Source organism: Hypomesus nipponensis, chromosome 21 (genome assembly GCF_054491055.1).
Source record: "Hypomesus nipponensis isolate SF chromosome 21, ASM5449105v1, whole genome shotgun sequence".
NCBI lineage: Eukaryota > Metazoa > Chordata > Actinopteri > Osmeriformes > Osmeridae > Hypomesus > Hypomesus nipponensis.
In genome coordinates, this window is record NC_140381.1 from 15,142,501 (window position 1) to 15,159,795 (window position 17,295).

Here is a 17,295-nt window from a genome sequence, read left to right on the forward strand (position 1 = left end):
CTTTACGGGAGCTGTGGCGGGGGGAGGGTACGCTGGGGGGTCCTGGGTGACTTCCGTTGGGGGCTCTTTACTTGAATTTCAAACAATGCACTGGACCGCCCCCCGTGGTTTGTGGTGCATGAGTTTGTGGTGGGGGGGCATCCAGAGCGACTTACAGTGCTTACTATGATGCCCGGGAAGGTTTCCGGCATCAAAGGCCCCGTGCCAGTAGGGGAGCACGGTGGGACCGAGCGAGTCCCTTACGGTGGTGTGGAGTCTGGGACGGCTCCGACCATCCCGCAGCCACGTCCCGCCCGCGTGTCAATGGGGGAGCACGGTGAGGCCCACCGAGACCCCCATGGTGACTTGGAGTCGGTAACCCAGCAGGACTTGGTGAAGTGGGACCGGGAGGGATGCCGGCTGGCACGGCTTTACACTGCATGGTTCGTCTCACTGGTGAGACGAACCATGCTACTGACTACGGTAGTAGACGGAAACCAGGCTGGGAAGTTTGAGCGCCGGGGTTCAGTTGGACTCCTCCCCCACCCCCTACCCTAACCCTTTTCCCCATCCCTAACCCCAACCCTCCCCGCCTGCCCTATTCCCAACCCTGTTATAACCCCTCCCAGACCCATAACCCTAACCACAACCCAACCCTACATGCCTAACCCCAACCCGTCCCTGCATGTTCGTGTGTTTAAGTTTGTTCCCCCCCAAAAAACATAAATAAATACATATTTCTATGTTTGTACTTAGGCCCCTTTCGAGGGGCCGAAACCCTGCCGTAGCCCGAGGCGTGGGACGGCAGGTAGGGAAAGCCCCTCTTCCCGTGGCGATGGAGCGACGGGTGACCCGGTACCTCTTTGAGCGCGTGTTTGGTGGCCGGTGGTGCGTGCCCCGGGCAGGGTTCTCTGAGTCTGGCTTGGCCGTCCTTCCTCAGGAGAGGGTCGGGGCGGGCGTGTGGCGCGAAACTAACCTTGGTGGCTGCAGCTGGATAGGGGTTTGGCTTGCCAAACTTACGAGGCCAGTGGCGGTCATGCTCTGCGGGGCAGCCATAATCGGTTAGCTTTGCAAGTCTGTTGAAGGTCCGTGTGCGGTTGTCCTGGTGTGGGATGGCAATGCCGATGATCTGATTCGGAGTCTGCCCAAAACCTCTTGGGGGATCGGTCTTGGTGGTCTAGACCCCTGGGACTCGGTCGTATGGGCCGCGGTTCCGCGGCGGGTAGGCAGGGGCAGAGTCAGAGTTGTTCCCCCGTCAGTAATCGATCGGGTGGCGGATCAGAGGCGCGCCACGAGGCGCGTCGGGCTTTGGTTACCCTATATAGTTTGCGGAGAACCAATGCACCTGGTTGAGGGCCTGGGCGGCTACGCAAGCGTGCCGCCTTTGGTGCCAATATTACTGGGTAAGAGGGTGACTTTCACTTGCTGTGGGCTCCACTGTTATTTCCGCATCACGCCACGTATCAATGTGCCTGGGCGAATAAAAGGTCGGCCGGTTACTCTACACCCCGATGATTAGACTCCTACGCGGGTCTTCACGAGAGTGCCTGAGTCGGGCGGTGAGACAAGGGCCCCTATTTCCTAGCTGATCTGTCGGGTTGCGTAGGGAGGGCTGCACGGAGTCCTTAACGATGTGGCTAGGAGCGCTTCGAAGCGCTTTTTGCGTTCAAGTGGGACTCCTCCAGAGTCGACGTTCGCGCAATGTCAACTGGATGACCGCCGACGCCCGGGATAGGCGGAAAGAGTCCAGCTGTGCCGAAATTTAGTCATAGGTGCGCAGTTAGTTCCGCGCTCCCCGAAAGATGGTATGTTGGCCGGCGAGCGATACTATTGATAGCCCTGGGCGTTCTGCCCCGGGGTAATGTAACTTGAGCTAGGAGCAGCTCATCCCGGCCACTAAAAACCCCGAGCGGGCGGGGGGGCCGCGGATCCTAATCTGGCAGTAGAACACCAAGGCAATAGGCCGTGCGTGCCAGGCGTCCACGTGCGGATGCTGGGGGAAGCGCTGGTAAACGGCGGCAGCAAGTATGACTCCCCTAAGATAGCCAAATGCCTCGTCATCTAATTTGAGACGCGCATGAATGCATGAACAAGATTCCCACTGTCCCTAGCTACTATCTAATGAAACCACAGCCAAGGGAACGGCTTGGCAGAATCAGTGGCAAAAGAAGGCCCTGTTGAGCTTCACTCTAGTCTGGCACTGTGAAGAGACATGAGGTGTAGAATAGAATTAATCTTTGACATGCACTAAACCTAACCCCAATCATTTAGCTGAAACGATGGTATCTCTGGCACTAATTGTCATAGAGTCTCAAAAGAGTGATAGCAACGTATTCTCAAGTCTCAAGCGTAAGCACCACGTCGATTCTAAATTAAGATCAACTGAACAAAAGTTATGAGCCTTTATTAGTCCACTCCCATTGACATTCCTTCATGTTTGATTTGCACTAAACCTAATCCCAAATATGTGTCTCAAAACGTTGTAGCAATGGTATCTCTGGCAATAATTGTCTAACAGTCTCAAATGTAATGCCAACGTGTTCACACCAGCCCCACGAGTAAGCACCAAGCCGATTCTAAATTTTAAGATCAACCCAACAAAAGTTATGAGCCTTAATTAGTCCACTCCCATTGACATTCCTTCATGTTTGATTTGCACTAAACCTAACCCCAAATATGTGTCTCAAAACGTTGTAGCAATGGTATCTCTGGCAATAATTGTCTAACAGTCTCAAATGTAATGCCAACGTGTTCACACCAGCCCCACGAGTAAGCACCAAGCCGATTCTAAATTTTAAGATCAACCCAACAAAAGTTATGAGCCTTTATTAGTCCACTCCCATTGACCTCCCTATAGGTTTGACTTGCATTACAGTACATGGTTGGCTCAAAATGTTTTCACTCTCACAATCAATATGGTTCAGTTTCAGTTGTTGTATAGATGTGGTCCCACGAGTAAGTTGCCTGGTCCTAACTAGACTCTCGTACATTTCATTTGTACAGAGGCCTGGCCTTGCTCCATTGACAAGCGTTGACTTCCTTGTAGGCGGGTACTCTGTTAAAGTCTAAAACTATTGGATCTTCCCAGAGCCACTCTGATCTGCAATAACCAATCCCTTCTCCAGCACTGTAACAGAACTAGCTGCGATATATTGGAAGGCTTGTGTATAAAAAAAAGTTTTATATTGGTAGACACTGAATGATCACAGTAGCGTTTAGACAAAATAGTGTTTGTAAAAAGCGAAGTGTAGTTTGGTATTTAGATTTACATTATATCAGCTAGGCTTTCAATTAAAGTATTAAAAACTCACTAGTGTTAATCCAGTTTTGATATGTTGCCTAAATGTTTATCCCGTTTCCCAGTCCTACTTGTAGATAGCAGACCTGCAAACTCGTCGCTTTTCGGCGACAATCGCTATCTCGGCGACAGTCGCTGTTTTCTTGGTCAATTGGATCATTTACGTGAATCGTGAAGAACCAGAGATTTGGTTTGGCTGCCCTTATTCTGCATGCCATGAGGCTTAGAAATGCGAAACACTATTGGATAATTCTTATAATTTACATTTCTCTGGGCCAATCGGTATCTTAGCACTTTTCCTCTCGGCAAATCGGAATCTTAGCACTTACGTCAGAATCTTTTAAGAACACAGCGCAACTGTTACTTGCACTGGCCAGCTTGCCAACCGACGTTGAGATAGCCAATGTCGTTGGCAATGCTAGCTAACGTTAGTTTGGTACATAGTTACTATAACTGGAGTAATCAGATTTTGTCTTCCAAGATGGCGTCCCCATTTTGTATGAAAAGTGCTCAGTGGTGCAGTGAGGCAAGCGAGAGCGCGAGACTGGACACGGCCATCTTTCCACTTCCGGTCTTGCTCTTAACAGTGGCTCTTTTTTTCCCCTAGCTCCGACACCTTGTGCACGCTTACAACTAGCTGTACACGTCATACATTGCGACAACTGGTCGAGAGCATAGATTTATATGGTTACGAGCGTGTGAGTTAAGGCATTGCAGGATCTATGGGAAGAATGAGGTACAAGTCTGATAAGAATCAGACACATGATGCAAACTTAACGGAAATGTATTCTTGTACAAGTATGTTTAAGTATTATTTTAAGAAATAGGCCATAGGGCTAAATATAGGGCTATTTTAGATGGAACTCATCACACTCTTTTTGGTTATTGGGGTGTGCTTGCCTTCGGCTAGCACAAACCATTGTAATCTCACATATATATTATTATTATTCTTTATTTTCGCGCCCCCAAGGCTCAGTCAATATTTGGACTACATAGACAATGGTGGTGTCAAAAGTTTAGTCTTGGTTGCGATTGCGTTGCTTCTATTCGGATTTACGTTCCGTTGCACAGTTTAGGAGGTTACAACGTTTTTGTGGCGACAAAGTGCCTTTAGTCGACGAAGGGTAATCTGTGCTAGCTACGCCACCACGTCAACACACGTTAGCAACGACGCATGGATACAACGTGACGAGAGACTTTCTAGCTCGCAAATTGGATCTTGGATTACGAGGAAAAAATACCACCCCCAAAAAATCACAACCATTTGACTTTGTAGAGAAAGCGATTTTGAGTGGAACTGCAATCTCGCATTTTTGATTTTGGTCGTAACAGTCTTTGAAATTTGAGCGAGTGCAGGTCGCCCGTGAGACCGCCTCTAGCAACGACTCATGGATACAACGTGATACTTTCTAGCTCGCAAATTGGAGATTGGATTACGAGTGAAAAATACCACCCACTAAAAATCTGAACCATTTGGCTTTGTAGAGAAAGCGATTTTGAGTGGAACTGCAATCTCGGATTTTTGATTTAGGTCGTAATAGTCTTTGAAATTTGAGCGAGTGTAGGTCTCCCGAGAGACCGCCTAGTCTTTTAGGCGGCAGCCACGCTAGAACTCGCGTCCTAGTAGTAGCTAATTTTATAGTTCAATTTACACGAAAAAACTGAAAGAGGGAAATGTTATGACGATATGACTATTTTGAAAACAGCCAGGTGGTGAGATTTTAATATAGGTTGCTGTAAAAACGTTGATTTGTTAGCTACGTGAGAGCCTGTCAGCCTCCATTGACGATTGCGAAATGTTGTCAACAGTGTTGATACTCAGTCAACTGTCGATCCGCATCTGGTGAGTATTTTCTTAATTTCGTACCAGGGTCAATTCTACATCTAAATGGACAGCAGTGTTTTAAAGATATGGCGATTGCAAAGACAGCCAGCCGGTCAGCATAGTTTGTTATTCGTGTAAAACTTGGAATTTGAGTGAGACTGCGTCTTGTTTTGACGTTAGCTACACAGTCACAGACTCGGCTCGCTAAACTGGCAGTGTAGTAGGCTACAGTACTGTCTTCAATGCCACAGCTATAGCTAAACTTTATTATGTCTTATAACATGGCTGTTCTTAATGCTGTAGAATGCTCCATTCACTTGAATGGGGCTTCCCAACGTTCTGCGGTGAACAATTTTCTCATATTTGACCGTTGCTATGCATATTTGACCGCCGTCAAGGAAAGTGACCTTTTTGCCTCGGATTCACGTCTTTCGTAGCACTCCGCAAGTAGTCCGGTAACTTTTCAACCCCAGCGTACTCTGTTACGTCAGCTGATTTTAAGCCTAAAGAATGTCTATTTAGTTTAACGTCTTTGGCGAACTATTTCTTTGCTGATCAACAATGCGAATGGTAACAAATACTTTGTAAAAATACATACTGTGTTAAGTTGATTTTGTTGGCAAGTAGCCGTGTAATAAGCGGGATAATGTACAGAACGCCGGTCATTATCGGGGAAATAAGCCCCGTCATGGCGAAACAACTGGCGAAAACTCCGCTTGGCGTTGTGCCTAACAACTCCCCTTACCTGTTCTAAAATCAGCGCAAACCACGGCCTGTTGGGGCTTATTGCTTTTATATATCCTAGACTGTTGCCCTTGTTGGTTAGTGGTAGCTGATTTAAACTGTTGTATTCTATTTTAGTTAATCCTATTTTTGTTGCTTTCTTACAGGTACACTTGCACTTGGAGATTCATGTTGTGTAATTGTAACTTGCTTAACTACATGCTCTTATGGTTTCTTCCCTTTGGCACTTATTTTTTGGTTGTTCACAATGTGTACTTCTTGTTTTTGGCTACCCGCAATGCTTTGGGGCTATCTCGTTGTTATTATCAGTGACCTATGCACTTTGTAAAGCTCTCTCTTGGAAGTCGCTTTGGATAAAAGCGTCTGCTAAATGAATAAATGTAAATGTTATCCCCTACAAAAGAAACATTCTAATTTCCTGCGCTTTCAAACAATCAATGGAGTCTGGATAGCAACGGCAGCTAGCTTGCCTCTAGCAAACTGCTTTTGAATTAGCCACTTCATTGCTTGGTTTAAAATAACATTATATTTACGTTGATACATTAAGATGCTTTTATGAATCAATATGTCCTACCACTTGAGAAACACTGTCCTACACATAATTAGACAAATGCAATATTAGACGTCCCATAGCCTACAACCTCATAACCAGGTGCAACAGGTGTCTCAAGAGGATTAAGGAGTTGAAGAAGCAGATGCTGTGTCATCCTCTTGTTGGACAACCAACAAGTTGTTTATATCTGAAAACAATTTACTAAGTTACCTACTGAGCAATACCATCTGAGTGATGCATGTAATTTTTACAAAATTAATATCAAGGGAACACAATGGTCAGAACTGCAGTCATACACTTAAATACTTTTAAAAATATGTAAACACCAGGAGACTATGGGTAGCTGGGGCAGCCGCAAACACACCCTCACAATTTCCCCAGAAATTGTACCCTCTCTAGTTTGTATTTATTTGGTTAATAACATCAAACCCCACTTCACATGTAAGACAAAGGACAGACACACAAAGCAAATACAAATAAATCCATCTACAACTTTATACATATTGCCAGTGTTGTTGGCAGTGTCCGTTGTTTATGAGGTTGGCTGATGGTTCATGTGATCATGTGGTCAGTGAGGAGATCTTCGTGTTAAGGAAAGACTCAGGCCCCGTAATGCGGACTCTGAACATCCAAATGAACACACTGATGTTGAAGCTTTAGAAATGCTGGAGATGACGAGTCTGAAAGTTGACAGAGTACTTTACTATTCAGGAAAGACTCAGGCCCCGTAATGCGGAGTCTGAGATTCCAAATGAATAGTTCTGCTGAAAACTAGTTGTGGAGTTGACTGCCCAACATACAGGATCGTCTGAACTGTATTTTTTCAACCATAGTAAGAGGGTGCATGGCTATGCAAACAAACATACAAAAGTTGTCCAAAACATTGTCATTAGCATGTAAAATATATCATACAAACATGTAAATACATGTAAGAAAAGGTAGCACAAACAAAATTGGACAGAAATCAATATGTAAAATATAACATACTAAAAGACTGCTGCTGGATTCAAACCTACAACCTTATACTTTGCCGGTCACTGTCCCAGTCCATTGACCTATTCTTAGTGTTGCCAGTTTAAAGTACTCAAATTCAATCATATTTGGACATACTAAGGTGAAATTGTTGATGGTACTTCAGAGTGATGTCATCTTGAACCCAATAAGGTTTAAAAACCATCAGTCTAAATGATATTTGATTTATTGACACAAAGATATTGAGGCAATGTGCACATTTACATAAATACACCCCTTTCAGGCATTTTGTATTACATTTCTCATTCCATTTCACCCTAGATAAATAGAGGCGGGGAATGTTCTTCTTCTGTCAATCCATGCCCAGAACCAACAGCACGAGACCCTTTCACAGGAAACAACGAGGGTATATCCGGAGGGGATACACCCAGAGCAAGCCCCAGGTGCGTCCCGACCGGTCACCACGACCCGGGCGATTTGGATCGCTTCCTTCCCACGCCGACGGCGGCACAAGTGCAGGGCTGCTGATGGCTTTCAGAGCATGGGCTAAGTCAACCCCTGCACCTATTTCCACCAGCGCACCCACCATCGATGGTTCTACAGGGCTTAAATGCCACCACCCGACGGAGCCCAGACCGCAGTAAACCGATCCTCCACAAGGTTTAGGTCCCCTGGTCTCCAAGGCTTCCAGGTTCTCCACAAACATTACCTGGCTTGCCATAGCCTCACACACCATTACAGTGCACGTTTCAACCGAGCCAAAGACTGATGGGCGCGTACTTCTCCTATCAACCCGCGCCAAGTTGATAGTGCATGGCCCTCGTCACCAAGGTCCAAGCAGAGTAAGTAGCAGGATTACAATATACAATTTGTATAGGGTTTTATATTTTGTATATGTTTTTGGTGTGACGGCAGGTACTCTCCACCGCCACTTTTATATTTTTCAATGTTCTTGTGGTGCAAAGTACTCACCTTCCACCTTTCTTCTTTCCAGATCCACTGAACATGCAGAAGCCAGCCACCCCCAACAGAAGGTGGAATGGCACCCCAACAGGGTCAGACAAGCATATGATTTACAAGGGCCAAGCAGCCTCAGGTGTCGGGATCACCTTCAACATCGGGACGGAAAAAGTCCCGCAGAACGTCAAGGGAGTAGAGAACAGCCCTCCTACTCACCAGCTTGGCAAAGGTTTTGGCCCTCGACTTCGACAAACCGAGACTGGACAGTAGACGGTCATTGCAACTCGGCCACTTTCTCCTGGCTCCGACCGGGAAGCCAAAGAATTGCAGCCTCATCACTCCTTCAAGTTTCCTCATGAACTCAGGTGCATACGGGCGGTAGTATGCCACCTTCTCAGCCCTCGCGTTCTCCAAGGTATCCGAGGCAAACTCAAACCGTACCGTGACATCCACCACCAGGGCAAGGTCCCCTCTCTGAAAGACCAGGTCTGAGTTCCCCAGATGGACCTCGGATCCGTATCCCACTGACCGTGGCCCACCCCGCCCTTGTGGCTTCTCCACCTCACTGTTGCACCTTTTGCATGGGAGAGTAGGAAGCCCCCTATCACACGTCAGTGCCTCATGGGTAGGGTACACATTGGCCCGGAGTTGGAGACCAGCCACATCCTGGGCTTCAAACAGTCCCATTTTCGTGGGATTACCTAGCCAGCAGTTACTGATCTTATCGCCCCCAAAGACCGCCACGCCCACACCCTGGGTTGTTAACCCGCACCAGTTCTGGTAAGCCTCCCGCCGCCAGTCACACGGGACTGGACCCCTCACCGTCGACCTCTCATTGAGTTACCCGCGTCTGTGGATGAAACCACCAGGTCTGGTACTTGCTCCAAGAGGCCCCCAGCACTCAACCAGAGTCGTTCAAACTTTTCCCTGGGAAAGAGGCTGGTCGTTGCCAACCGGGTCAGAGGGTCCTCAGACCGACTTAACCGGAAGATGCGTCGGCTCTGAACGGAAGGGATCAGGCAGGCCAGCTTGACGATACCGAGGCCGCCGTCTCGGCATCTGCTGTAGAGCAAACCGTCACACGTAGACGGAGGTAGATGGAGCCACCTTTTAACCGCTCGTCTAACCACCAAATTAACCCTGTTCAGGAGGGTTACCCCGGCCTGCATGGCCGTGATCCAGTTGGTACAGCAGCCTCGGGATAGCGTAACGAGTGAACATCTCGACCTTCTGAGAAGGCTCTAGCGCCGCGCGCCCAATCCTGTCCACCCATTCCTGGGTTCGCAGGATCGGATTCAAAAGACCAATTGCCATGCCAGGACCCAGCTCCATTCCGAGATACCGTTCCAGAACCTCAGAACCCGTCAGGCGCAGGGACTCTCCACAGACCAACCAAGGCCTGCAGTCGTTTTCCACGAACGAGTGTGCGCCCTTAGCGAGCAGGAATCCAAAGCACTTTTTGGGCTGCACGCGCATCTCCGTCAGCAGGCAAAAGGTCTCCAGAATAACAATGTTCTTCGCCATACCGGTCCACGAGCCACTTACCATCACCAGATCGTCAGCAAAAGCAAGAGTCATTACTGACTGACCGACCCAAGAGTAGCCCTCGCCACAACACTCGAGCGCCTGAATCAGCGGATCCAGCGCGAGATTAAAAAGAAGGGGGGACATAGGATCGCCCTGTTTGACCCCCACCTTCATGTCAATCAATGGAGACCAGCCGGTCCCCACCTTGACCCTCGTCACGCAGTCCACATATGAGTCTCAGAGGAGACCCAGCACGTGCTCGTCTAACCCTTTCCGTTCAAGAGCACCAAGGATGTGCTCATGTGTCACGGTATCGAACGCCTTTGCGAAATCAACCGACACCAAAGCTAGAGTTACTCCGCTCTTTCTACTCCGACGAGTCAGCCCTTCCAGTACCATGAGATTCTCAGAGCAGCCAGAGGAACATGTAAATCCCTTCTGGCGCGGTGACAAGGGTCATGCAGCGGCCAGCCTCAGTGTCAGGATCCGCGAATAAAGCCGGAGCACCACCGAACCAACCGTAATAGGACGCCAGTTTGAAATCGATTCCAACTCGGCTGGATCGGCAGACTTCGGTATCAAGGTCGATGTGTTAATCTTGAAGGCATTCGGCAGGGTCCCCAAACCACGCGATTAACAGTCGCGCGAGCCGGCAACCACTCAGATCCCATTTGACCAAGTCAGCTTTGGTCACCCCGTCCGGACCAGAAGCGGTGCTATGTTTCACTCTCAGGAGGTTTTCGCTTACCTCCGAAGCCGAGATGGGAGCTCAAAAGAACTCGTTCGAGACAGGCCCACCGACGGCGAACTGGCCGAAACCGCTGAAGACCTCAACCCCACCCCACCTGCTAGAGAACACCAAAGTGATCTCAGGCAGGGGAATAGGGCAAAGAGTCCTCCCCAAACCGTCCAGGAGCAGAATAGCCAGAGCGCCTTTGGAATTAGCATACATCGATTGATGCAGCTGATACCTTGTGCGCCTAGCCGCCCATTTCCTTTTCAGAGTGGGTGCAGGTCCGCGTCCGTCTCCGCAGGCCCTCTCAGAACGGAGTCCCCCAAACCCCCGGCCCAACTCCGTTAGCAGCTCAAGTGCCGACGATTCAATCCAAGCAGCGCTCGGAATAGCACTCCCCCAAGGGCGAGGCGTGGAGCCGACCTGTACCACATCACCTACATCGTCCCGCCTAACCAAGGCATCAAGAAGCTTCCTCTGCACTCCTTGGCGGGAGGGTGACGGGTCACTCGCCATTGACAGCTCCAGGACCAGCTCACTCCAGTCCCGGGCCTCGTCGGCTCCACCACGTACACAGGATTTCAGAGATCGTCTCAATGACCCGACCTGCCTCCCAGTCCTGCCGGTCTTCAACTGCTCAGCTATGAGCGAGTTGGCTGACTTGAGGTGACCAAGTATTGGGGTGAGACGCCTCACCTCCTCCACTTCCGCAGTGGACCAATCGCCATCCAACGCGGGCCTCCCACACCGGGCGCGCTCCCTGTCCAAGACTTCCCGGCGATAAAGATCCCTGTGCGCGTGCCTCCTGTGGAGGGACAGACCAGCTTTAGTCTTACAGCCCTCTGGCAGGATCTACACGTGAACCCTCCCATGGCCGCTGGCTCACCCCCCCCCTTGCACTTCGGGGCGTGGCAGGAGATTGAGTGGTGACTTTCGCTGGTCTTTCCACACCCGAAAATTACCTCTGCGTAATGGTGGCTTGTCCGGAGATGATTTGCCATAGCCACCACAGCGCCGATAACTTTCCCACAGAGACCGCAGCTCGGGTCAGACAAGGGCAAGAAGACGCACCAAGGAGGATCCGCTTCAGAGTCAAGTGGGAGGGGACTATCTCCCTTCAACTCTGGGACTGAGTTGGCTGGTTGCACCGGCTCTTATCAAGGGGAACCCCCGGTTGCCGTTCCGGGGCCTGGAACAGAACTCGAGTGCGTAGGTCTCATAGTCTGAAAATCCCCACCGAAAGACGCAAACGACCCGTCCTGAGATAGATCCCCAGCGGGTTGGGATCCTGCACAGGACTGGACCAAGGTACGGTCCACCCCCATTATAGAGGCTCCTCGGCCCGAGGCAACCGGTCGACACCCGTTCCATCAACCCAGTCTCATCCCAACTCGTCAAATATTGACGCTTGGGCAGAGCCCTTTGGCGTCACTATACCGACGCCGGGGGACGCCTTTTTCGTCGTTTTTTGACGCCTAGGGACGCCCATTGACTTCCACGTTAATATGTTCGGCTTTTCCCATAGAAAATTGTAAACTATGGCGTCGTATTTTGACGCGTTAGGTCTCCCATAGATTTTGATGAGCGGTTTTCGGATTTTTACGAAACATCATCATAATAAGTCGGGTGATTTTGTAAAAATCCGGCCGATGTGCTTTCAACATTATTTTTTTTTTGTTAAATCCAAGACATAGACGTTATAAATGACATAAACCTTATTTAAGGACATACAAGTTATTTAAAAAATTGACTGATACAAAATAAACCGATCTTAAAAGGTTGGCCTATGTGCATAAAAAATAAAATCCTTCGGGGAGGAATATCATTTTATTTTAATCATAATTTTAAGCGCATGGAAGCAATCATGTCAAATGCACTGACAGCAAAACCTATAAATTATCCAACATTATTGTAATTTTATTATTACACACAAGTCGCCGAAAAGTTTGACGCTCAATATCTGGCTGGAACTACTTCTTGTCACCCAAACCTCCGCTCTCTCGTACTGAAAAGTTAAGCTATTATCGATGAGGTAAATTTATATTTAAGATACTATCCTACTATACAGTTTTTTTGTTTTGTTTTTATGTTGGTTTAATGTTATTATTAGTGCTGTCAGTTTAACGCGTTATTAACGGCGTTAACGCAAACCCAAATTAACGGCGTCAATTATTTTATCGCGCGATTAACGCTCTTTTTGGCCTAGCAAACTTTGTAGTTTTTTTCACATGCTGTTGCAACAACTACCGACGTTAGAAAAACTACAACACCACACCGGATCTAACTAGACCGGAAACAAAACAACAGGCACGCCAAACACTCGTTTGGCTTGCGAGCTGGCTAAAGAGTAGTAGCAGAGCCCGTTTACGGATATTAGACATTCTCTGGTAGTAGGCTAACGTTACGTTTTCAGTGGATGACGAGCGCGAGATGCCAAAATGGATGCCAATAAGATTCTGAATGGAAAGTTTGCTTTTAAAAAGTTGCCAAATGGTTCTATTGACAAGACCAGTGATCTGTGTGTTTTGTCTTTGTAAACTGAGCTATCATCGCAGCACGTCCAGTCTGAAATCCAAAGCGACTTCCAAGAGAGAGCAAAAAGAGCATAGGTCACTGATCATAACAACGAGATAGTCCCAAACATTGCAAGCAGCCAAAACATGAAGCATACATTGTGAAAAAGCTAAACAAGTGCCAAAGGGAAGACCCATAAGAGCATGTAGTTATACAAGTTACAAATTAAAACAACATGAACCACAAAAGTGCAGGACTGTACCTGTAAAAGAACAATCAACAGTAAAATATTACACAGCAAGTACAAGGCTTAACTTTGTTATATCTAACCTACAAAAGCAACAAGTCACTCAATAAGAGTCATAGTGATCCTGGAGGATACTAACAAGTCCAGTCAAGCATTCCTAAGTGCCGTTGTACTCCCGGAACAAGTGCGTCTTGAGCCTTTTCTTGAAGGTGGGGAGACAGTCAGTGTCCCTGATGGAGGTGGGGAGCTGGTTCCACCATTGGGGCGCCAGGCAGGGGAAGAGCTTGTGTTGGGACCGGGCAGTCTTGAGCGGTGGGACCACCAGGCGGTTGTCTGAAGAAGACCGTAGGTGACGGGTGGGGGTGTAAGGTTGCAGGAGAGACTTGATGTAGATGGGTGCAGTCCCGTTCACTGCTCGGAAGGTCAGTACCAGGGTCTTGAATCTGATACGGGCGTTGATGGGTAGCCAGTGGAGGGAGATGAGGAGCGGGGTAACATGGGAGCGTCTGGGTAGATTGTAGACCAGGCGGGCCGCTGCATTCTGAATCCTCTGAAGAGGGCGGGTTGCACATGCTGGGAGACCAGCAAGCAGCGAGTTGCAGTAGTCCAACTTGGAGAGGACCAGTGCTTGGACTAGCAGCTAGGTGAAGTGCTCAGACAGGTATCTCCTGATCTTTCGGATGTTGTAGAGGGTGAATCTACAAGACCGGGAGACTGCGGCGATGTGGGCCGTGAAGGAGAGCTCGTCATCCATTGTAACCCCAAGGTTCCTGGGAGAGGATGAGGGGGTCACCGTCGCAGATCCCAGGGTGATTGACAGGTCGTGGGAGATGGAGGGTTTTGCCGGGATGATGAGAAGTTCTGTTTTGGCGAGGTTCAGCTGGAGGTGGTGCTCGGTCATCCAAGCGGAGATGTCTGCGAGGCAGGCCTCAATCCTAGCAGAGATCCCCAGATCGGTCGGGGGGAACGACAGGTACAGCTGGGTGTCGTCAACGTAGCAGTGGTAGGAGAAGCCATGGGAGGTGATGATTGGTCCAAGTGAGGTGGTGTACAGAGAGAAGAGGAGGGGTCCAAGGACGGAGCCCTGTGGGACACCGGTGGAGAGCTGGCGGGGGTCTGACAGTTTGCCTCCCCAGGAGACCTGGTAGGATCTTCCCGAGAGGTAGGATGAGATCCACTGGAGTGCAGTGCCAGTGATGCCCATCTCTCCAAGTCTGTAGAGCAGTATCTGGTGGTTAAGCGTGTCAAACGCTGCAGAAAGGTCCAGCAGAATGATGACGGATGACCTCGAAGCCGCTCTGGCAGACTGGAGGGCAGTGGTGACTGAAAGGAGGGCAGTCTCTGTGGAGTGGCCGGTCTTGAAGCCCGATTGGTTGGGGTCAAGCAGGTTGTTCTGAGAGAGAAAGTTAGACAGTTGGTTAGATACAGCACGTTCAATTGTTTTAGAAAAGAAGGGTAGCAGTGATACCGGTCTGTAGTTCTGGACGACGGCAGGGTTAAGGGAGGGTTTTTTGAGTAGAGGAACAACTCTGGCCTGTTTGAAGGCAGAGGGGAAGGTGCCAGAGGTAAGAGAGGAGTTTAGGACATGGAGCAGAAAAGTTATGATAGAGGGGGAGATAGTTTGAAAGAGAGGGGAGGGGACAGGATCAAGGGGACAGGAGGTGGGGCGATGAGAGAGAATTAGGTCAGAATAACACATTTTATTCAGGATAAACAGGAGGGATATGTTGGAAAAATTGAAGATGTAACATATTTATCCTGTATAAGAATGATTCTGTGTTCAGTATGACTTGGGTGCAAAGAAAGGCCTAACCCCAAATCTGAGCTGTGAGTAAACATTCAAGACCTTTATCTTGGGGCGGAGGACTAAGAACAGGGAGGTTTTGGTTGTTTTAAGGATATACTGTGTGACAAAGACTATAGGTGGAGACGCAAGGTCTGGTGAACATTTGTTGACACTTGTGTGAAGGAGCTTTTACGACATCAAGAGATCCTGTTGTGTTTCAATCAGGGTTGTTGTCGTAAACACGCACGCACTCAAACATGCACGCACACACGCGCACCAGGTCTATGCAATGAGCCAATGAAGAAGAGCAATGGAACATTTGCATGCCTTTGTCTTAACCAATGACTGTAAAGAGCGGTTCTGCTTAAATAGCTATCTAGCGCAACATGCTAGCGGACAAACTTTGTAGCACAATGGTGTGTGATGTTTTTGTCTTCTTGTGGGCCGGCCGCAAGCAATAAACTTTCTTAAACTTGTTCACCGACTGACTGTGCAATGCTTGATAGATTAATATTTCTGACACAGGGATAGCGAATTACATTTTGGGGTGGCACCTGGAGTGGCCAGTCCGATATCAGGGGTGTCCAGTGCCACACCGGCCACTCCTTTGGCTCCGCAACTGCCTATGTACTTCCGCTCAATTTGGATTTTGCTTCTGTACTAGGTCTGGCCATTCGTTACGTAAGTCAGATTTCCCAGGTTGATTGTCTACTGGCGAATCAGCAAACAGAGGGAGTGGCTGAGAACGATGACGTCGATATTGTGCGCTAGTTTGTGTTGTAGTTCCGTAATTGTGGCGGAGAAAGATGCGAGCGAAGCCATTTGGTCCATTGTGGCAACACTGCCAAATATCTGTAAACTAGTTTTGTTGGTGGCCATCACGTTGTGGCCCTCCTCCCCACGGGGTTCGGAACAGCTTGATTTTCCAGCTACGGCAACTAGCTCTGTTACAGTAGTGGTGAAGGAATTGGCTAAGGCGAACGCTTGCGATTGGTCATGGCAGATCAGAGTGGCTCTGAGCAATAGTTTTAAACTTCAACAGAGTACCCGCCTACAAGGAAGTCAACGCTTGTCAATGGAGCGAGGCCAGACTCTATGTACAAATGAAATGTACAAGTCTGGTTAGGACCAGGCTAGGTTGATGCATCCTTCATTAATGATGACAAAAAAACACTCAAACATTTTACATGGGTTTGCTTACTATGGACATAAACTATTTTCAAATGCTTTACTGATTAGAATGAATGCAGGAACTATGCTTTACAAATGATTGAACAAATGAACAAATACATTACTAACAGTTTTTTAATTGTTAATAAAGGGACAATTACAAATGGTTTTTGAAATACTTACGATGTGTCAAACTTCTATTTATAAACATAATTTTGGACAGCCTTATTTACTATGAACAAACCATTTGAGCGTGTGAACACATGCTTTACCAATAATAAATTATGTATGAACAAAGAATAACTAATGATGACAAACCATTACATAAAAAGTAACAAATGTTCAATAAATTATGAATTGTGTGTAGTTATTAAAAAGTGTTACCGTAATTTTCTTTGTCCAGGTAGCTTTAAGTATCTTGTCTTTAATATCGAATGGAAGTGAACCAGAATGGACCTTGAGACGGCCTCGTCTATGGGTTTAGGGCCAAGTGACAGGTGTGCTCGTTGAATTTGCAAATCCATGCTGCTGACAAGCATTAGTTTAGTCTTCAGAAAGTCATAAATTAATGTTAACATTGACGGTCCTTCATTGCCTTCTTCAATGCCATATTTGTGGATTTTATTACGATGCGAGTGTCTCTCAAGGTCCGTTATCTTAGCCTGAAAAGTTATCTGTTGTTTAAAAGAGTAAAGCGGACTATCCCTTAGCTCGGTGTTAGCCGTTTCTAGTTCCTCTAACCGTTGTTCTGCTTCTGTTAGCCTTGTGCCTTGGTTACGTACATCCCCAGTGAAAATCTGTAACTTCAGATTCATCTCCGTCTTTGAAGTTGATAAATTGTTTCTGAAGTCATTTTTTAAATCCAGTAATTCCTGCTTAAGTTCACATTTTAAATCTTGTATGTTCTTACTCAGGTTATGAATAGCTTTCGCAGTGGTAAACTCTTCTCGAGTAGATTCCACTCTCTCCTTGCTAGCATTATCTTCC